This window comes from Myotis myotis, unplaced genomic scaffold, assembly GCF_014108235.1.
Source record: "Myotis myotis isolate mMyoMyo1 unplaced genomic scaffold, mMyoMyo1.p scaffold_m19_p_1, whole genome shotgun sequence".
Taxonomy (NCBI): domain Eukaryota; kingdom Metazoa; phylum Chordata; class Mammalia; order Chiroptera; family Vespertilionidae; genus Myotis; species Myotis myotis.
In genome coordinates this window covers 128190678-128214967 of record NW_023416313.1, presented here as the reverse complement: position 1 = coordinate 128214967, position 24290 = coordinate 128190678, and positions in this window count along the sequence as shown.

Genomic DNA, 24290 nt, shown 5'->3' with positions numbered 1-24290 from the left:
AGCATTGGCTCTACTCTGCAATAGTCACTAGTCAGTGGCAGTCTATAGGAAAAACATGCTTAGACGATACCTTCTAAGTTTTGGGGGTTTTTTTTGAGAAACCAGGTTTCCCTGTTTAAGTTTCTTAGCTGAGTGCTTCCCCATTCCTTAGAAAATATTTCCTACTTGACTTAAAAAAATATTCTGATATGTGTCTCCACTTCAATGGAATTGATCAAAATAACAGGCTAAGCTTCTTTCACTCACCCCTCCAGCTTGGAGTCCTGTTCAAATGCACATTCTGCCTCAGAAGATCTGGGGTGGACCTCAGTATCCACCCAAGTCCTGGAGGATGCTGATGCTGCATAGGCCACACATTTTGAGGAGCAGGGCACCAGCCATCATTCTTGACAGACTGAACCGCAAACATTTTAGGCCATTGCAAAGGACCTCCTCCGTGCGGCAGCCTCGTTGGCATGTGATTCCCCTAGCTAGAACTCTCAGCTGAGTACCTGCCTTTCATTCTCACTTCTTGCCCCTCCCTGGCCCCATGTCCTCCCTGCCTGCCTGTGCAGCATTTGGGCTGAGTCTCTCCTGACTGATCTGTGGTCTCTAGCCCACTCCTCCAGCCTGGCACCTTTCAGTGTCTCACTGAAGACTCTCCCTGCCAAGGCTGTGTATTCTGCGTGCATGTAGGCAGGCTCACGTCACCATGGTCACCATTGCAAGAACAAGAATGGGCTACCCTCATGGATCCTGGAATCAACTGCATGTTTTGAACTCCAAAGGAAGAAGCTTGAACTACACAAACCTGAGGATTTTAAAATTTAACAAATCTTAGAGGTAGTACTATACAAAGTCATTATTATGTAGGAAATCAAGGTCAATAATCTCTCTATATAAAAGCCAAGTGACCGGAATGACCAGTTGCTATGATGCGCACTGCAGCGGCCAACCTGCCCAATCAGGGCCCTGATTGGCCCCCCTGCAACTTCCTGCAACCCCTCCACCTGGCAAGCCCTGCCCCCACTTGATCCCCCCACCCCAATCAGGGGTGAGGCTGGCTGGCTAACTGCCTGCAGCTCCTCCCCCTGTCCAGCCCCACCCCTGATTGGCCCCCATCGGGGCGGGCTGGCAGGACCCCACCCATGCAGGAATTCGTGCACCGGGCCTCTAGTAAGAATAATAAACATTGCCCTAGCCAGTTTGTCTCAGTGGATAGAGTGTCAGCCTGTGGACCAAAGGGTTCCGGGTTCAATTCTAGTCAAGGGCATGTAGCTTGGTTGCAGGTTCCTCCCCAGCCCAGGCCCTGGTCAGGGCTTGTGCAGAATGCAACCAATTGATATGTTTCTCTCTGCCTTTCCCTCTCTCTTCCACTCTCCCTAAAAATCAATGGAAAAACATCCTCGGCTGAGGATTAACAACAACAATAAAAAAGAATAATAAACACTGACTGAACACTGACTGTATGTTCTTTAATCTTCACAGTAATCCCATGAGGTAGATGTAATTATTATGCCCATTTTACAGGTGATAAAACTGAGACTTGGAGTGGTTAAGTAAGTTGCCCAAGATCACCCAGCTTATAAGTGATGCAAACCTGGGTTTGCTTGGTACCATACTTGTCCTCCTAACTACACTTCAGAATGGCTTTCAACCAACACAAGCTGAGCAGTTCTCTCTGCAGATACACAACAATATCTGAGATTAAGATCTATGGCATATGACTTAGAGTTCTTCCCCTGTGACGATATGATAACCTCATCTTAAAGCAAACTTTAGTGTCACATGTTTCTGGCCGTGAGTCTTGAATTTGAGTACAATTACATAATAAAAAAAGATTTATTATCTCACAAAGCATTTATAAGTGAATATATAATAGTATAGAAATAGTATGTAAATCACATGGCAACACAGAGAGAAGGCTTCATTCTATCAGTTCCTTTTTAAAAGGGCACATTAGATTTCCTATTATGCCTGACACTTTTACATGAGGTACCCAATACCAAATACATAATGCGTCAATGACACAGCATGTTTGATAGCTATTCCCACACATAGAGTGTATCTACATAACTTCAAAAGAATTTACTGAAAAACATTTTCAAGTCAATGAATCAGTTGTTTAATGTCATATATGATAAAGACCTTCCTCAGCTAACTAATCTTCTCAATAAAATGGACTGGCTTTTTGTAGTGTACAACTACTGCAATGTCAGGTTCATCCTTAGGAACTAAATTTCTAGAGATGAGGACTAGCTATTATTGATTTGTCCAGGTTAGTAAAAGGATAGGAGTTTCATGAACTGAAGGTAGGAGCAGTTAGTAAAAGGAATTAGTAAGATTTTCTGAACTGGTCAGAGAATCTAGAACAAGAATTATTGACCAACATGCTATACCAGCACATTCACTGCGGGGTATCCCAAAGGTACTGGAGTATCTTGACAGTTATATTAGCAGGGCTTGGGGGATCTTGGGGTGGAAGGATGGGGAACAGAATTGGCAAAGACTCCTTATCTACTCTTTCAAAAGCCCTTTATCTTTTTCCTACTCCAACTGAAATTTCTTCAGGCTGAAGGGATCACCTTAAATTTTTCACTCACAGTGTTCTTTCAGCTCTTCTATTATGTGCCCCCAACATGGCTGGCTTGACATTTCATTTCAAAGGACCCCAGGCTGTCCTGTGTGTCCCTGCAGACTCAGCAGCACCTAGTCATCGTGACAGAATGGATTTATCGGTGTCCCTCAGTGAGGGTCAAGCTACGGGGTTTACATTCAGGATAGCTATAGAATCCAAAAATCTTACAGTGCTAGAATGGGGAAAGGCCCTTGAGAGTGACTAGTCCAGAATTTTTCAAGCTGTTTTATGGTGCTGCTTTATAAGCAGTAAAAATCTTTATTTAAAACAAATCCTACTCAGCCACAATCTACAAGTCAGGCAGGAGAGGCTCGGGGTGAAATAGGGGGTAAGTGCAGTCTCACGGGGTCTTTCTCTTGATTCTTACATCCCCAAGTTTCTCCCCAAACCCCAACAACTCCACAGATGACTGAAACCCTCTAATAATAAAAACTTTAAACTCAGAGGATGCCTACGAAGACACAGGGGCACATATGTGTCCTAGTCTAAATAGCGCCTATGCTTCCTGCCACCTTGTCTAGAATGTCCAGCTGTTTTTCTCACTCTCTTGAAGAAAAGCCTCATTTATCTGCCATTGAAATACCCTGAGGCCTGCGTGCAGAGTTTATCTATGGAGTTGACTTGGTCCCTTATGACCAAACTATTGGGTGGCAAACTAACTGTCACACTCTGGTGCCCAAGATGTAATTATTCATTTGGATAATGAAACAAAAACAAAACCAAGTCTGCTAGGCTTGTTAGGTGATAGATACATCTGAACTATATTGGAACATGTGGAAATTCAGGAATATTCCTGTCTGTGGACAGAGCTGTCTGCTTGGATACTAGGGTCATCTGCCATGCTATTTGCAGCAGCAAGCATGGAGTTCAGGCAGATGTAGGTGTACTGGTCAATATAGGTGGGACTCTATTACCAATATGAGGAAGAATAAATGTGCTCAAAGCTCTGGTGTGTTCCTTTACAAAGGCCCCACATAGAAGGCATTATTTGAATACCCTGAAACATCCACAACCAATTCCAGTTCATGACAATAATGTCATTAAAACTTTAAAGCTTGACAACAAATGTCCAAAGTCTCTATAGTATAATAAAAGATAATGCTACAAAAGTGTATGTGTGAACACATTGTCTGCTCAAAGCCACTTCTCCTGGGAGCCTCTGTGTCCTTCCCTCCCTCAGCTGACACAGGTAGCCCAGCTGATTGGATGGATTCTTGCTTTAATGCAGCAGTGTGTCTAAGAGAGCTGATGTCCTCAGTCACATGTGACACCTGAGGATGTGGCCAAGAGAATGAGCGGAGTCAGCTGAGTCCTGGGCAGTGTGGACTCACCTGAAAAAGCCAGAGCTGGGTCTTCGGCTCTGGGGGAGCAGGACTTGTAGGAGCTCACGTAGATTCCCAGCGGGGAGGCCACACGGTGCTAATAGAAATGGGATGGAGAAGCAGAAGCCACACAGACATTGGCTTGTATAACTCTTAAGTCTGCAGCAAATAAAAAAGTCTCTGTTTGAAATGTCAGTCCCCAAAAGGGAACAGCCAGCAAAGGTTCCAAGTCTCCAAAATGTCCCGGTGGCGTCTCCTTCCAAACTTCAGAAGTGTTTACACCAAGGGGACCCTGCTCGCCCTCTTTGAAGGCAGCACAACTTCAGTTTCTTCTTAGGAAGAGGCAGGAAATTGCAGATTCTCTAAGGGCATTTTTAGAAAATTGAACATAGAACCTTTTATCAGTGAATGTATAGACTGCTGCTAGCCCACAGCCCTCACATTTATTAGAAGCACTTCAGGGAGAGAAAATGAATGATAATCCTAAGTACATAATGACTTGCTGGAGACTAGAAGGCTCCACTCTGATGGTTGATTGGAGGCTTGCCTCACGGTAATGAAAAATGCTGCCTGTGTGCCTGATCTTGGTTCACACTTCAGAGTAAAGAGCTGCAATATTGGTATGTAGAGACTTTTTCCTGGTAACTGCAAGTGATTCAGATTGGGATCATTGGTAATAACATTGTACTTGATCATTACAAAAAAAAAGAAACTCCTTGCTTTCAATGTTTGTTTCCAGTTAAAACAGTGATGGCGAACCTATGACACGCGTGTCAGAGGTGACAGGGAAACTCATTTTTTTTTGGTTGATTTTTCTTTGTTAAATGGCATTTAAATATATAAAATAAATATCAAAAATATAAGTCTTTGTTTTACTATGGTTGCAAATATCAAAAAATTTCTATATGTGACACAGCACCAGAGTTAAGTTAGGATTTTTCAAAATGCTGACATGCCGAGCTCAGAAGGTTCGCCATCACTGAGTTAAAACATAAAATCTCACAGAACTCTAGGATAATATTATATCAATCATAAAATAACAGGATAGTGTGCAAAAAGGACTCAAACATGGGTGCAGCCTTCCTGCCAGAGCATTTAATTCAAGAGCCTGCCGCAGGCAGGAACCAATTACACCCGGCCTAGGCTGCAAGTGAAATTAATGATGTGCATTTTCCAGAACATGAATTTTGCAGCTATTACCCAGTAAGACACTTTGAAATGGCTTTACCATGTACTTCCTTTCTCTTCAGTGCTGATATTGGAAGTTCTTGTCTTAATTCACTTAGCTAAGTGGTTGCCACATTGGACTCTAATCCAATTTTTAAGAAAAAAAATTCTCACTAAGGTGTACATGACTGATATCAAAGTTCATTTCTGAAATCAGAGAGGAAAGGAGAAGAAACCTGGGCTCACTGGGAACCTGACAAGAACTTTGTGAAGTCCTCGGGTACTGTTGTTTAAAGGGAAGACTGGAGATAGGTGGAGGGCTTCACAGTTCTGTTGCAGTGGCCCACGCTGAGGTATTTTGCCACAAAGAAAAGACCTTGGGAGCAACAAAGCCACATCCTAGATGGCTTGAAACAAACTTCTGTTTCTGGAGCTGATTGACTCATCCTGGCTGCCCTTTCTGGTCCTGCTGGGGTGCTGGGTTTGCCATTTAATGTTCATCTCTAATTACTTTTGTCTCTTTTCTTGTCATTAGAGTGTATGGAGGCTTATAATGAGCCTGAGTTTTCTGTGCTGAGGTCAAAGGCAAGCCAGTTGAGAGATCAGAAAGAGAGGGACAGAGGAGAGGAGGGCGGAGCACAGGGTGGCGCTGGCCCTTCTGTTGCTCTGTGGCTGGTTGGGTTTGCTGTGGCACCATGATGCCCACTAGTTCTTTAGCAGTTAAGGCCTTGGCTGGCTCAGGGCCACCTTTGATGGCCCCAGGTACTGCCCACCTATTCCTTCCATGGGCCATGGACCTCTAAGGTTGGAGACCCAGAATTTCACAAATAGAGAAGGAGACAGGAACAGTGGGGTATTACGTTTCTCATGGAAGAATGCAGTGGCCAGATGCTTGGAAAGTCAGGCCTTGTCCTTGTCCTTGACCTTGGATGTGAGGCAGATTCAGGAAGAGCACAGTAGAACTGGTCTCTCTTCTGCTGAATCGTGATTGGGACCAGAGCCCCTTTTACAGAGGGCAGCCTACTCCAGGTGCCATATTCATGACTCTGTACTGTGCCTTGTTTTCCATTTGGAACCTCAGATTCTATGGTACATGGATCTTTCCTCAGCGTTAAGAGGAAAAAAGACACACAAATTTTATTTGATGTTAATATTTTTATGTCTATATACACATAGTACTTCACAGAAAGGAAATGAGAGTCCAAAGAAGTAGTTAAACTCAGGAGCTTAGCTACCATTTTAACAAAGGGCATTAAATTATGAAGAAGTGACAAGACAAAAGAAAGGGGGTTTGGGCTTCTAGGGATGATAAATTGTGGGAAGGAAAATATATAAGGGAAACTAATGGTTGATAAGGGTTAGTTAGTTAGTTAGTTGTGTCTATGCAGCCTCATCCCAGTGCCGTCTCCATCTCTGCTGATAAAGGTAGTTCCTCCCTTACCGCTGAAGAGTGAGAGACACCTACTAGGAAACAGGGAACATATATGCCCTACTTTTAGGCAGACAGTGGAAGGGCAGAGAGCTTTTCCTGTTCAATTGCATTTTACTCAAAATAATTCTTATTCCAGTGGCATATTTTGGAGTGGCCTAGCTAATCCCTTTCTCTACCCAGAGCTATTCAAGCCCCCTGACAGGTAACAAGAGTCAACTAACTGACTAGTTCACGAGCATACATTGAGCCTGTGGGCACATGGATGAGAACTCATCAGACCCTCAAAGATGAAAGCCATACCAAGCACCTGCATTCTTTAAAAAAGGCTACAATTAAAAGTTTTTTTATTCATGTATACTTTTATACATAAAATAGGCACATCTCAAGTGTAGAGTTCTATAGTTTTGACAAATGCATATACCCATATAAGCAACACCCCAAATGAGATTTAGAACATTTACACCACTTCCAGAAGCCTCCACTTGTCCTCCTCAAACCCCCTCTCTCATCTCAGAGATGATCATGGTTCTGATTTCCATTCCTTACATCCTTGTTTACTCAGGCTGTGAACTAATGGTAGAACTTTCACATCCCATCACCGAACTGAACCTCCATGTGGCCCCTTCCTACCAGGCTTGCATTGGCTTGAAGGCACTTGGTGTGGGACAGTGTGGTAGGAAAGTAGATGGCTAAGAGGAGGAGAGGAAACTAGGAAGAAAGGATGACTGAATGCCACTGATGTGCCTTGGGCAGGTGCTCAGTTGAATTCTGATTGACCATGATGAGAGAGAGAACTTGCTTGATTAGGAAGTGAAGAGTGCAGAGGGGAAGGAAGGTAGGTGGATGAAAAGAGTTTGTCCCCAGGGTGGAAGGCAGATTGGTCTCAGAGAAAGGATAGGCTCTCGGGTTAGGCAGACCCGGCTTTGGACCCTCACTCACTATCTCTATGATCTTGGGATGTTCTCAACTTTCTTATCAGTTAAATTGGGGTAATAATTTGGAAGCTAAAAATCAAGAATGTGATGAGTTTTAAATGAGATAATGTATGTGAAAGATCTAGTGCAGTGCCTGACATATAACAGGTGCTTAATAGGTGGTAGTAGCTTAATACATGGTAGTAGTTACCATATAATACCAACTTTTAGTAAATCATTTTCTTTTAAATTTTATTGAGGAAAAGCTCAAAATGGTCAACAGGATACATACAAAGATCAGAGAAGAGGTTCACTTGCTTTGCAATGATACATCAATGATACTAGTGTGTTCTTTCTTTTTTAAAAATTTAAATTCTTTATTGTTTAAAGTATGTAATTACATGTCTCCTTTTTTCCCCCTTTGACTACTCCCTAGCCAACCCCACCCCCCAGCACATGCCCTCACCCCTGTCCCCCGTCTGTCTCCATTGGTTATGCTCATATGCATGCATTCAGATCCTTTGGTTGATCTCTTACTCCCTCACCCCTTGCCTTCCATTGTAGGTTGGACAGTCTGTTCAATGCTTCTATGACTCTAGTTCTATTTTTGTTCATCAGTTTATGTTATTCATCATATTCCACAAATGAGTGAGATCATGTGATATTTATCTTTCTCTGATTGGCTTATTTCACTAGCATAATTTCCTCCAGTTCCATCCATGTTGTTGCAAATTGTAAGAATTCCTTCTTTTTTAAAGCAGTGTAGTATTCGATTGTGTAGATGTACCACAGTTTTCTAATCCACTCATCTGCTGATGGCACTTAGGCTGCTTCCAAATCTTAGCTATGGTAAATTGTGCTGTTATGAACATAGGGGTGCATATATCCTTTCTGATTGATGTTTCTGTTTTCTTGGGGTATATTCGTAGAAGTGGGATTACTAGGTCAAATGAGAGCTCCATTTTTAATTTTTTGAGGAAATACCTTACTGTTTTCCACAGTGGCTGCACCAGTCTGCATTCCCACCAGCAGTGCAAGCAGGTTCCTTTTTCTCTGCATTCTCTCCAGCATTTGTCGTTTATTGATGATAGCCATTCTGACAGGTGTGAGATGTACCTCACTGTTGTTTTGATTTGAATCTCTTGGATGATTAGTGACTTTGAGTATGTTTTCATATGTCTTGTGGCCTTCTGTATGTCTTCTTTCTAAAAGTGTCTATTTAAGTCCTTTGCTCATTTTTTTTTTCTTGGATTGTTTATCTTCTTTTTGTTAAGTTGTATGAGTTCCCTAAAAATTCTGGAGATTAAACCCTTATCAGCGATAACATTGGCAAATATGTTCTCCCTTGCAGTGGGTTTTCTTGTTTTTTGTGGATGGTTTCTTTCACTGTGCAGAAGCGTTTTAATTTTAATGTAGTCCCATTTGTTTATTCTCCTTAGTTTACATTGCCCTAGGAGCTCTATCAGAAAAGATATTGCTATGACAAATGTCTTCTATTTTGCTGCCTATGGCTTCTTCTAGGATTTTTATGGCTTCCCATCTTACATTAAAGTCCTTTATCCATTTTGAGTTTATTTTTGTGTATGGTGTAAGTGGGTGGTCTAGTTTCATTTTTTTGCATGTACCAGTATCTATCCAATTTTCCCAACACCATTTATTGAAGAGCCTGTCTTGACTTCATTGTATGCTCTTGCCGCCTCTGTCAAATATTAATTGAGCATAGTGGCTTGGGTGTATTTCTGGGTTATCTGTTCGGTTCCATTGGTCTATATGTCTGTTCTTGTGTCAGTACCAGGCAGTTTTGAGAACAATGGCTTTGTAGTATAGCTTGATATCTGGTATTGTGATCCCTCCAACTTTGTTTTTCTTTCTCAAAATTGCTGCACTATTCGGAGTCTTTTTTTTTAATTCCAGATGAATTTTTGGAGTATTTGCTCTAGGTCTTTGAAGTATGCCATTGATATCTTAATAGGAATTGCATTGAATCTATAGATTGCTTTGGGTAGTATGGACATTTTAATGATATTGATTCTTCCAATCTATGAACATGGTATATTCATCCATTTGATTATGTCTTCCTCTATCTCTTTTTTCAGCATCCTGTAATTTTCTAGGTACAGGTCCTTTACCTCCTTGGTCAAATTTATTCCTAGGTATCTTACTTTTATTGTTGAAATGGTAAATGGGATTTTTTTTTTTTTTTTTTTAGTTTCTCTTTTGGTGAGTTCATTATTGGTGTATAAAAAGCCATAGATTTAAGGGTCTTAATTTTGTATCCTGCTACCTTGCCGAATTCATTTATTAGTTATAGTAGTTTTTGATAGAGTATTTAGGATTTTCTATGTCAATATCATGTCACCTGTGAATAATGACAATTTTACTTCTTCTTTTCCAATGTAGATGCCTTTTATTTATTCTTCTTGTCTGATTGCTCTGGCTAGCACTTCCAGTATTATGTCAAACAGGAGTGGTGAAATTGGGCATCCCTGTTTTGTTCTTGTTCTTAGGGTAAATGGTTTTAGTTTTTTCCCATTGAGTATGTAGTTGGCTGTAGGTTTGTCATATAAGGCTTTTATTATGGTAACACATTGCAGATGGATCAAGAGAATTCTTGCTTCATATTGCACAGTGTTTTACAAAGTATCATATTTTAAAAAATATATTAGCTTGTAAGCACATGTAATAAATAACTTCAAAATGCAATGGCTATTTAATTTTAAAGCATGCATTTAACATTTATGTAAATGTTTTTTATACTCATTCAATAGAAATTTATCTAGCCACTGAGTTAAGCTAGCAATAAAACTACTGGTCCACAATGTGTTAAGGTATGATCCCTCTATTGCCGCTTTGCTGAGACCATTTATCAGGAAAGGGTGTTGGATTTTGTCAAATGCCTTTTCTGCATCAATTGAAATGATTACGTGATTTTTGTCTCTCAATTTATTGATGTGATATATCACATTTATTGATTTGCAGATATTGTACCAGCCTTGCATCCCTCCAACAGTGGTTCTCAACCTTCTGGCCCTTTAAATACTGTTCCTCATGTTGTGACCCAACCATAAAATTATTTTCGTTGCTACTTTATAACTGTAATGTTGCTACTGTTATGAATCATAATGTAAATATCTGATATGCAGGATGGTCTTAGGTGACCCCTGTGAAAGGGTCATTCGACCGCCAAAGGGGTCGCGACTGAACAGGTTGAGAACCGCTGCTCTAATAAATCCCACTTGGTCATGGTGCATGATCTTTCTAATGTAATGCTGGATCCAATTTGCTTGAATTTTGTTGATGATTTTAGCATCTATGTTCATCAGGCATATTGACCTGTAATTCTCTTTCTTTGTGGCGTCTTTACTGGTTCTGGGATTAGGGTAATGCTGTCTTCATAGAAAGAGCTTGGAAGTGTGCTTTCCTCTTGAATGTTTTGGAATAGTCTGAGAAGAATAAATTTTAGTTCTTCTTTGAATGTTTGGTAAAACTCTTCTGTGAAGCCATCTGACCCTGGGCTTTTGTTTGCCGGAAGGTTTTTGATGACTGCTTCGATTTACTCTTTAGTTATTGGCCTATTAAGATTTTTTTATTCTTCTTGTTTGAGTTATGGAAATCCATATTTTTCTAGGAATATGTCAATTTCCTCTAGGTTGTTTAGTTTTTTGCAGTAGAGTTTTTCATAGTATTTTTTACAATCGTTTTTATTTTCTGGTGTTTGTTGTTATTTTGCCTCTTTCATTTCTGATTTTGTTTATTTGTGTCCTCTCCCTTTGCTTCTTGGTGAGCCTGGCTAGAGGTTTATCAATCTCATTTATCCTTTCAAAGAACCAGCTCTTGGTTTCATTGATCTATTGTATTGGTGTTGCTTTTTTTTTGTCTCTATGTCATTTTTTTCTGCTCTGATCTTTATTATTACCTTCCTTCTGCTCATGCTTGGTTTTTCTTGTTGCTCTTTTTCTAATTCTTTAAGTTGTAGAGTTAGATAATTTATTACCAGTTATTTTTAATTAATTACTTAATTACTTACTTAATTAATTTATTTATTTATTTTGCAGTAGGCCTGTAATGCTATGAAGTTCCCTCTCAGGACTGCTTTCACTGTGCCCATAGGTTTTGGATTGTTGTGCTTTCATTGTCATTCATTTCCAGAATGTTTTTAGTTTCTTCTTTGACCTCTTTTGTAACCCAATCATTATTTAATAGCATGCTATTCAGCCTCCAAGTGTTTGAATTTTTTTGTTTGTTTTTATTTTAATTGATTTTTAATATTATGCCCCTGTGGTCTGAGAAGACGCTTGATATGATTTCAATCTTCTTGAATTTGGAGAGACTTTGCTTGTGACCAAATATGTCATCTATCTTTGAACATGTCCCATGTGAACTTGAGAAGAATGTATATTCTATAGCTTTGGGTTGAAATGTTCTGAAGATGTCAATTAAGTCCATCTGATCTCTTGAGTCATTTAGGATTGCTGTTTCTTTGCTGATTTTTTGTCTAGAGGATTTATCCAGTTATGTCAATAGGGTATTAAAATCCCCTACAATGATCCTATTACTGTTGATCTCCCCCTTGATACCTTCCAGACTTTTTTTATGTATCTGGGTGCTCCTGCACTGGGTGCATATATGTTTACCAGAGTTATATCCTCTTGTTATATTGATCGCCTTAGTATTATGAAGTGGCCTTCCTTATCTCTTTTTATGGCCTTCACTCTGAGGTCTATTTGTCCAATATAAGTATTGCTACCCCAGCTTTTTTTTCATTTCCATTTGCCTGAAAGATATTTTTCCATCCCTTCACTTTCAGTCTGTGTGAGTCTCTTGTTCTGAGGTGGGTTTCTTGTAAACAGCATATATATGGATGATGTTTTCTTATCTATTCAGCCACTCAATGACTTTTGATTGGAGCATTAAGTCATTTAAATTTAAAGTTATTATTGATAGGTACTTGTTTGTAGTCATTTTTGTGTGTGCCTGTATTCCTCCCCACTCCCCCCTCCCCCCAATTCTTTTTAAAGCAGTTTCTTTAGCATTTCTTGCATTGATGGTTTGGTAGTGATAAAAAAGTCCCTTAGCTTTCTTTTTGTATGTGAAGCTCATGATTTCCCATTCAATTTTGAGTGATAGCCTTGCTGGATAGAGTATTCTTGGATTTAGTCCCTTGCTTTGCATCACTTTGTATACTTGTTTCCATTCCTTTCTGGCCTGATGTGTTTCTGTTGAGAAATAATTTGATAATCTAATGGGAGCTCCCTTGTAGGTAAATTTCTGCCTCTCTTGCAGCCTTTAAGATTCTCTCTTTCTCATTAACATATGTCATTGTAATTATGACATGTCTTGGAGTTGGTCTTTTGGGGTTTATCTTGTTTGGGACTCTCTGTGCTTTTGTGACTTTTTTCTTCCCCAAATCAGGGAAGTTTTCTGACATTATTGCTTCAAGTAGGTTTTCTAACCCTTGCTCCTCTTCTTGTCATTCTGGCACCCCTATTATACATATGTATGTTTAATGTTGTCTCAAAGCTCCCTCAGGCTCTACTCCTGTCTTTTGATTTTTTTTTCCAATTGCAGTTCAGTTTGGGTGTGTTTTGCTTCTGTCTTCTAATTCGCTAATTTGGTCTTCTATTTCTCCTAGCCTACTGTTGAAGCTTCCATATTATTTTTTATTGTAGCTATATCACTCTTTATTTCTTCCTGATTCTTACATAGGTTGCTGATTTTTCTCATCCTTCCAGTTTATGAACTGTATGACCCTTATTCTGAATTCTTTTTCTGACATATTGCAAGCCTCTATTTTATTTTAGTTCCTTTTCTGGTGAATCTACCTTTTCTTTCCTTTGGGGATTGTTCTTCTGTCTCCCCATTTTTGATCTCACCAAAAGATCTAGGTGTTGAGTTTCACAGGGCTTGTGGCTGAAGCAGTGGGCTTGGTGGTGGGTTGCATGGTCATAGGCAGCAGCTGCTCCTCGTGTGGTCATGGGACGGTGGCTGCTCACATGGTGGCTGCTCCTTGCACAGTCACGGGATGGCTGCTCCTCGAGTGGTCTCCTGGGCGGCTGCTTCTTGTGTGGACATGGGTAATGGCTGTTCCTCTGGTTGTCATGGGCAGCAGCTGCTTGCACAGCTGCTGGAGTGGTCACAGTGCCTGCAGCTGCTATGTAAGACTTGGCTGTTCATACATGATCACTGAGCCTGGGGCTGCTGCATAAGACTGTTTGCACATGCAGTCACCAAACCTGGGGCTTTGTAAGGGTCAGCTGTTCACATGCATGGTTATGGTGCCCAGGGCTAAGTAGTCAGGCTAGAGGGAGGGAGTTCCCTCTGGAACTCACAGGAGCCCTCAGCTGTAGGAGCCCTCAGGGGAGTGGCTGTTGGATTCCAGGTGGTGTTTGAAGGCACACTGGGTGGAGGTGAGGCTGGGTTACCAGTCACAGCAACTCTCTCCTTCAAGATGGCACAGACTCTGTGGAATAGATTACAGCAGTAGTAGAGGCTGCCCTGATATGCAAACTCATTCCACCAGCCCCTGAATATTCTGCGAGATCTACATGTCCATCACACACACACACACACACACACACACACACACACACACAGACCCCACATCCACACACACTCCTTTTACTCCTTCATTCATTCACATGCTCTTCCTCACTGCTGTCCTACCAGCCACCCTAGTGATTTCTTATCACAGAACAAATTCCATAGTAGTCATTAGATGTGCTAATCTGTGCATTATAAACGAGTGAAATCACACATCTCTTGTTAGTATTTACTGCCACTGTGAATAAATAACTAACATAATTTTGTATAACTACATTAACCACAGTACATTTCTCTTGGCCAATAAAATGAATAACTTCTTTAGGATTTATAGGTCCTATTTTTTAAAATGTAAAAAAATCACTATTAGAGAGTGTTTGTCTGCTACCATGAGCTCGGCTTCTTCTCAACTTTCATTGCCACAACAGATCACAGAGCAAAAACAAAATAAAACAAAAACTAATGAATATGTGTTCAAAAAATAAACAAACAAAATAAAATAACCCAAACCTCAATTAAGCAACTTAAAAATCAAGTAAGACCAGGGATCCTGATTTCATATGAATTGATCCATTCTGAAAAAGATGGCACAGTCCAAGTTCCAACCCAGAGTGTGGGCCAGACCAGACAAAGCTCATTTGGCACATAGAAAGTTTCTAGATGTTGGTTTGGTTTAATGTTCAAAATTCAGAGAGAGATAAATGAGTAATTATACAGTGGAGACTGCTTGTTCAACTGCAGTCAGAGATAATCATACTTAGCCACATGGACTCTAAAAACACATCCAAACAAAACCACTTTGGTGGGTGTGTTCCCAAGTAAGAAGTATCAATTAGGGAACTGAACAGAATAATTCCTGTTTCCATTGAAATCTAGAAATTCCCAAATTCTCTGTCTTAGCCCTCCTAATCCTCAGGGAAGTCAGGCAAACTCAATGAGATGGAATTTCAACTATGAAAAAACGCTTAACTTCTGTGAAAAGGAGGCACTTTTCATTTTTTTATAAAATAGGGTATTAAGAGAAAAGTTTAGGGTGCCTCTGTTTTTGGTTATGATATAGAAAGCAAAAAGAGACTATCACTCTTGCCCTAATGACCAAAACAAGAAGAATCAATGGAAATAGAAGAAATCAACTATAGGTAATAATAGAAACCCACCAAACTTGTAAGAAATTTGTAATGACTGTATATGATATAATATAAAAAATTAGAATGATGGGGACCCCCAAGGTACAGAGCATATATGTATCCACCTACCAACTAAATACAAGTCTTTACCAATTTCGTGGGCAATATATTGAATTCTAGGACCAGAGAGATGAAAGAGATCCCCCATTAGGCATAAGAGATCTTGTAAGAGTACAAGGCAGCTTCTTTCTAGAGGTGGAGGACAGAACAGGAGAGCTGAGAGAACACAGCTTGAGGCATTGTGGACTTTCAGTTACCGAATGGAGAAGGGGCACCATTGCAATTTTCAGATGTCACAGGGACAAAAATTTGAAGGTAGATACAGAGAACTCATCAGTGACCCTAGAGGCCAGGCTATAAGGCAAAGAGACCTCACCTATGTTTTAGAAAACTTGCACCTTTGAGTAAAGCATTAATAAATCTCTGGCCTAGCTAGTGTGGTTCAGTGGTTGAATTTAAGAACCAGGAGGTCATATTTTCATTCCCAGTCAGGGCACATGTCCAGGTTGAGGGCTCAATCTCCAGTGCAGGAGACAACCGTTTGATGATTCTCTCTCATCATTGATGTGTCTAACTCTCTCTCACTCTCCCTTCCTCTCTCTGAAATCAATTTTTTAAAAAGTTAAAAAAAGGAAATCTCTGGACTCTATCAGGTTCTAGATTCTAAGACCTGTTGATGGGAAAAATCGACCCCTCAAAATATCTAAATTCCATGGAAAATTGAATCAAACTAAAACTGAAGCAAATCTGAGACTCAGGCTGACTACATATTAGATGGACTTAGCCCTCCAATTTTGAAATATTGCAGAATGAGCATGACATCTTCTAGAAATATTATTTGCTTTTTTATAGTATCCACTATACAACAAAAATCATAAGACATTTGAAGATGAAAAACAAAACAATATCTGACTCTTGGTTAAGAGAATAAACAGCCAGTAAAAACTCATCATATATAATGAAACCATAATATACAAATTGACTGAACAGCCGAACTACTGGTGGAACGACCGGTCACTATGATGCACAGATGCTCCCTGGTGGTCAGTGCGCTCCCACAGGGGGTGTGCTGCTTAGCCAGAAGCTGGGCTCACAGCTGGCAGTGGCGGAGCCTCTCCTTCCTCCGCAGCTGCACTAAGGAGCAGCGAGCAGGTGGGTGGTAAGGAGCAAGGGGTCCCAGACTGCGAGAGGAATGTCCACCTGCCAGCTTAGGCCTAATCCTTAGGGGCCTAAGCCGGCAGGTGGACATCCCCTGAGGGGTCCCGGAATGTGAGAGGGCGCAGGTCGGCCTGTGGGACACCTCCCTCCCAGTGAACAAATTTCATGCACCGGGCCTCTAGTTTAAAAATAATAGTGATAAGTATGCTAGACGATGTAGTAGAAAATGTAAACAATATAGAGAAAGTGATGAGAATTTCAAAAGAGGGATAAAAATTAAAAAGAAGCAAAAGAAATGCTATTGAGATTCTAGTTATAACAGTAACTAGATTTAACCTTTTGTGTGAAACATCAAAAAAAAAAACTGGACATGAAATTATTTTTTTTAATATATTTTATTGATTTTTTACAGAGAGGAAGAGAGAGGGATAGAGAGTTAGAAACATCGACGAGAGACAAACATTGATCAGCTGCCTCCTGCACACCCCCTACTGGGGATATGCCCGCAACCAAGGTACATGCCCTTGACTGGAATCGAAACTGGGACCTTTCAGTCTGCAGTCCGATGTTCTATCCACTGAGCCAAACTCGTTAAGGTGAAATGATGGTTTTTAAGACACTGGACATAAAGCAAGAAAGAAAAGTGATCTAGTTTTGTGTATGACACCATACACAAAAATAAACTCAAAATGGATAAAGGACTTAAATGTAAGACAGGAAACCATAAAAATACTAGAGGAATCCAAAGGCAACAAAATCTCAGACATATGCCGAAGCAATTTCTTCACTGATACAGCTCCTAGGACATTGGAAACTAAAGAGAAAATAAACAAATGGGACTACATCAAAATAAAAAGCTTCTGCACAGCAAAAGAAACCATCAACAAAACAACAAGAAAGCACATGGCATGGGAGAAAGTGTTTGCCAATGTTATCACCGATAAGGATTTAATCTCCAATATTTATAGGAAACTCTTTCAACTTAACAAAAGGAAGATAAACAATCCAATCAAAAAATGGGCAAAGGACCTAAATAGACACTTTTCAAAAGAGGACATTCAGAAAGCCAAGAGACATATGAAAACATCCTCAAAGTCACTAATCATCCAAGAGATTCAAATCAAAACAACAATGAGGTACCATCTCACACCTGTCAGAATGGCTATCATCAACAAATCAAGAAAGGAGAAGTGCTGAAGAGGATGCAGAGAAAAAGGAACACTCATGCACTGCTGGTGGGAATGCAGGCTGGTGCAGCAGCTATGGAAGACAGTATGGAGTTTCCTCAAAAAGTTAAAAATGGAACTCCCATTTGACCCCGTGATCCCACTCCTAGGAATATATCCCAAGAAACCAGAAACACCAACCAGAAAGGATATATGTATCCCTATGTTCATAGCAGCACAATTTACCATAGCTAAGATTTGGAAACAGCCTAAGTGCCCATCAACAGATGAATGGATTAGAAAACTGTGGTACATCTATACAATGGAATACTATGCTGCTGTAAAAAAGAAGGAATTCTTACCATTTGCAACAGCATGGATGGAACTGGAGAGCATTATGCTAAGTGAAATAAGCCAGTCAATGAAGGAAAAATACCACATGATCTCACTCATTTATGGATAATAAAGACCATTATAAACTGATGAACAAAAATAGATACATAGGCAGAGCAGCATCGAAACAGACTGTCAAACTACAGCAGGAAGGCTGGGGAAGGATTGGGGAGTGCGGTAAGAGATCAACTGAAGGACTTGTATGCATGCATATAAGCATAACCAATGGACACAAGACACTGTGGGGTACGGGAGGCCAGGGTAAGGTCAAGGGGGGGAAAAAGGAGACATATGTACTACTCTTTGTAATACTTTAAGCAATAAAACAAAATTAAAAAAGAAAAAAATGTGATTTTTCAGACACAGAAAATAAGAGCCAAGTCCTATGAATGCCCCAGTTTTTGCCTTATACATGTTTTAGGCTGTGCCACTTGGAAGGGCAACCCAGGTGGAACCCAGAGAACTCCTGAATTTAGGAGATGGAAGTGAAAGTTCAGGGAGAGTATGTTGGCTAGAGTTGGTAGGACAGAGTACCAGAGAGGAAAAGCTGCATAAAGGAAGAACTCTGAATAGCTTCAAAGGGTCCTCTGGGAGTATTCATCAAAATACTGATTAGCTCATTACCTCTAGAATTTCTCTGAGGCTAGAAGAAGAAAGATCCTGACAATAGTAGAGGGAACAGTAGCTGGTGCCCACACAGAGATGAAAATGATGCTTGTAACCACAACCCAGAGAAGAAAATCTTACAAATTGCATTGTGAAGTGTACTTGGAAGAGTATTGTCTCAGAAGTAGAAAACAATTAGCTCTGGATTAAACACTGCTCTGTCCTGTCTAAAATCTTAGCTGTAAGACATAAAAGTTTAAATTCTTTCAAGCAATATAATTGCTTATCAGAGTAAAATAAAAAATATTTAGAGGAATACAATAATGTCAGAATCCAGCAAAGTAAAAATCCTAATTAATGCAATAAAAAAATTACCAGGCATGTAAAAAGGCAAGAAAGTATGACATATAATAAAAGATAAATCAATCCATGAAAAAAATACGGGTGTTAAAATTAGCAGGAAAGCACATTAAATCAGTTATTATGCCTGGGTTCCATAGCTCAATAAATAAAGCAGAGGCATAGAATATATAAAGAAAGACCTGAATTAAACTTTTAGAAACAAAAACTACAATGCCTGACATGAAAATACAGTGGATGGTATTAATGACAGATAAGACATTTCAGAAGAAACAATTAGTAGTCTTGAGGACATGCCAACAGAAACCATTTAAAATAAAACAAAAGCAATAAAAGAATACAAAAATGAAGAATGCATTAATGAATGGTAAAAAAAAAACTGCGAGTCAACTAATATACATGCAATTGTAGTCCCTGATGAAGAAGAGAGAGTGAAGAACAGAAAAAAATACTTGAAAAAAATAGCCAAAATACCCCACTAAATTCAATGAAGACTGTACACTCACAGATATAAGAAGCTCAACAAACTCCAAGCACAAAAAAACTTTAAGAAAATTACAAATTACATTAAAATCAAATTGCATAAAACCAACAATAAAGAGAAAATCTGAAAAGCAGCCAGAAAAAATAAAGACAAGTTATACATGCAAAACACAATTTAAAATGATAGCAGATTTCTTACTGGAAAGAATGCAAATGACAAGAAAGTGGGATGACATCTTTAATTTATAGAATGGAAAATAAAATAAAACTGCCAACCTAGAATTTTATACCCAATGAAAAGAAATTATTTGAAAGCGATGCAAATAAATATTTTTTTGCAAACTTACAAGAACTAAAAGAATTCATCACCAGCAGAGTTATACTATAAGAAATATTGTTTTCTAGGATCTTAGTTCTACCTTCTGAGTTATTCTTCCTTTTTAAAAAGAAAGGCAGTACATTGTGATATTGTGATTTATAGTAAGAAATATATATTTGGTTTTTGTCCCAGTTTTAGAGCTCCTATAACCGTTGGAATTTCCAAAGTGATAACAGTGATAAAAGTGACTTTTTTATATTAAGAAGATGACTTTTGGAAAGTCCCTAGGTAACAAAATGATGGACACTGCTTGCTAACTATGTTATTAGTGTTAGAACTTTCAGTCCCACCCCCTGACCTCTGGGGACAGAAGAGGGGCTGAAGATTGAGTTCTAAAACCAATAGCCAATGATTTAATAAATCATGGCTAGGTAGTGAAGCCTCCATAAAAAAAAAAAAAAAAAAAAAAAAAAAAAAAAAGGAGTGAGTTCAGAGAACATCTGGGTTGGTGAACAACTGGAGATATAGGGAGAATGACATTCTGGAGAGAGCATGGGAACTCCATGCCCTTTCCCCATATCTTTTTCTGAGCATATCTTCCATCTGACTATTGCCGAGTTATATTATATGATTTTAAAATAAACTGGTAATTTGGTAAGTGAAATGTTTTCCTGATTTCTGCAAGCTATTCTAGCAAATTAATCAAAACCAAGGAGGAGCTGTTGGGATCTCCAATCTACAGCCAGTCAGTCAGAAGCATGAGACAACCCAGACTTGTGACTAGCGTCTGAAATTGGGGAGTGGGCAGTCTTGTGGGGCTGAGTCTTTACCTGTAGGATCTGATGTTATCTATAGGTAGATAGTGTCGGAATTAAGTTGAAATGTCGGGTGCCCAACTGGTACCAGAGAATTGTATGTTGGTGTGGAGAAACCCTGCCCTGCGACATTGGAATTGGGTGCAGAATCATTTTACACATGTGTGCAGCTGAGTAGTTTCATCAACATGCTTCTTACCAGTAGAATTTGGAGTTACAACAGACTCCTCTCATTTTGTCCTCTCTGTATTTTTACTCCAAGCTGATAGTAATCTTCCTGAAACAATTTTCTCAAGAACTTTGTAGACTTTCCATGGATTTTCTGGATTCGCTCTATTAGACATAAGCTGCACCCACAGATTTTTTAAAAATCCCTTTTGTACCTTGGGCTTCTGCTGAGATGGCTGAGAGATAATGCCATTACATTTCCTAGAGGATCTGTGATTTGATTGGGAAGATCTCTGAGTCATATCCTTAATATCTTTAAAGAGCTTTTTGTGTGACTGAATGCTGACCTTTTGATCTTTTTGAAATTTTAGTAAGAGATTGTAGAGTCACACCCTCCGTTTTTTCTCTGAAGTGAACTTTTCTGAGAATGCTTGGAAGCTGTCTCTCAATATTAGCATGTTTTCCCATTTGGAGAGGCTGAGAATTTTCAAAATTATCAAGTTTTAGTTCTTTTCAGTTTAATATTTTTTCCTCAATTTATCTCTCTTGTCACACATTTTATTTTAAATAGGAAAAAAAATCAAGAGGCACCTTTTACACTTTGCTTGGAAATATCCTTTGATAATTAAGTTAATCACTTACAAGTTCTGCTTTTGACATAATTCCAGAAGACAATTGTGCTAAGTTTTCTGTCACTATCTAACAAGAATACTTCTTTCTCTATATCCAATAGCATACATGTTTCTCACTTTCTTTTGACTTCCCATTGAAAAAATTCTTAATGTCCAGATTTCTATTAACAATCTGCCCAAGACAATTTGGACTTTCTCTATCATGGTCTTCAAAAATTCTTCTGGACTCTTCTCACTACCACTACACTTCCATTACCAAAATCAGGTATTTGTTATATCAACACTCCACTTCCATTACCAAAATCAGTGTCAATTATGTTATGCAATATAACAACATTGCCACAAACTTAGCAGCTTAAAAAACAACACACGTTTATTATCTTTCAATTCCTATGGGTCAGGATCTGGATATGGTTTATTTGAACTCTCTGCAATCAAGGTGTTGGCCAGGGCTAGGTACTCATCTGGGAAGGGATATGCTTTCAAACTCATGCATTTGTTGGCAGAATTCAGTTCTTTGTGACTTTAAGACTAAAAAATTATGTTTCTTGATGGCTGTAGGCCAGGTTATCCTCGGCACCTACAGGCAAGCTGCAGTTCCTTGCCATGTGGGGAAGCTAGATGGCAAGTTGTTTCCTCAAAGCCAGCAAGAGAGTGATAGACTCCAGTAAGATGAGCATGACAATTCTATATAGAGTGTAACACATAATCGTGTACATATAATCATGTACATCACATCACCTTTGCTGCATTTTACTGATTAGAAACAAGTCACAGTTCATCAAAGGGAGATGATACAAGATTATGAATACCAGGTGGCAAGAATCTAGACTAGAGTCTACTTAAGATCTGTCTGCCACAATGACCAAGCAAGCTTTATACCCAGAATTCAAGGTTGCTTTAATATTAAACAATTAATCAATGTGATTCCCCATACTAACAAACTGTAAAAGAAAAAGATTGGATCCTCTTCATAAATATAGAAAAACTATTTTACAAAATCTAAAATCCATTCCCAATAAAACATTTTTTAGCAATCTGGGAATTTTCTCAATCTGATGAAGGACATCTACAATAAAGCCTCCAGCTGACATTATGCTTACTGGTGAAAGACAAAATTATTTTTTCATAAGATAAAGAGAGGGTGTAAGAGTGAGAGAAAAAGATAGATTGATAAAAAGAGAAAACAATGTCTCTGAAATCTGCGGAATAACATCAAACAATCTTATATACAATAAGTCTTCACTTAGCATTGCCAATATATTCTTTGACTTCAAGCAAAATGATATATAATAAAACCAATTTTACGATAGGTTAATTTATATAAACAAGAGTTAAGTTCCTACAGCATATTATCAGTGTTATAATGAAACAACTGTGAGGATCTGTGAAGGAAAGGAAAGAGATAATAGAACAGGAGAAATATTTGAAGGGATATAGCAGAAAAGTTTGAAAGATTGATGAAAGACATAACCCACAGATTCAAAAAGCTCATTGAGCTCAAGGAAGGATAAAAAAATGTAGACAGGCATATGCTAGTTCAACTGCTAAAATCCAAAGATAAAAAGCAAATCTGTAAAAGTAGTCAGAAAGAGTGCATAGAGTGGGGCAATGATACAAATAACAAGTAACTTCTCACCAGAAATGATGGAAATGTGAAAAAAAAATGGAATTACATTTTTCAAGTGTCCAAAACAAAGTAATTGACCTAGAACTCTATAACTAGAGAAAGTATCTCACATTCAAAGAAAGGGAGGTCAAATAAAGGCAATTGTATACCAAAAGAGCTAAGCGAATTAATCTTTAGCAAACCACAGTATAAAAAATGTTAATGGAGTTTTCAGGCTAAAGGGAAATGACATCAAATGAAATCCTTTATCTCCTGGAAAGAATCAAAGCTACCAGAAAGGACAAATACTTGGGTAAATAAATATAAAAGTCTGTGTATGTATATTTAATTATATTAATAGCATATATAAAAGTACAATATAAGATAAAAGAGTTTAGGGTATAGTGAGGTTAAATTGAATTATATTTTGAAGGTTTTGATATATTTATAAAGTACTATGATATTGTGTAAAAACATGAACTTAAATATTCTTATCTTAATTTCTGGAGCAACCACAAGATATGTAGTTTAAAAGTCAATAGAGGAGCTAAAATAGAATTCTAAAAACTATTCATCCAAGGAAAACCAAAAAGTACAGCTAGAGGAATAATAACAACAACAATAACAACAACAACAACAACAACAACAACAACAAAAAAACCACACAGAGAATAAATATAAAACAAATACCAGATGGTAGGTCTAAACTCAACTGCATCAGTAATTATCTAAAATAGTTTTCTTTCTTCTTTCTTTTCCATCTTTCTTTTATCCTCCCTTCTTTGTATCTCCTCTCTCTCTTTCTCTCTCTCTCCCCCTCTCCCCCTCTCTCTCTTCCTTTTCTCCCTTCCTTCCCTTTCTCTTTTTTCTTTATTTCTCATTTTCTTTTCTTTCTTTCATTCTTCCCTCAAAACCCCCTTACTTTCCTAAAGTATAGCCTAGCAGCCTATGTTTTAAGTCTTGAAATATAGTGTATTTCCTCTTGTTATTACAGTTTGAGTCAATTTGAATGACTTGTCTACCTTAGAAAAGACCAAGCCTCAACTAGCCACCATATTGCTACTTCATTTTAAGCATTTGGTTCTGTATGATATATGTAATGAAGACATAATCAAAGTTAGAATGTATGCAGTCAATAATAGAATAAGTGTTCATATTGATCTTTTTAATGACATTGGCAAGTCTTCTTCCTTTTCCCCTATGAGAATAGACATTCTCTTTACAAACATCCAGGTCATAATTATGTCAAAAATAAATGACAGTTGTCTCAGCAAACATGATGGATGTAAGATGAATGTGACGTGGGAAGAGCCTCCTCCCCATTCTCCCTGTCTCCTGGCCCCAGTTCTAGATTGCCCACTCTGCCCCATATCCTACTAAAAGATTCATTTTAACACTCTTG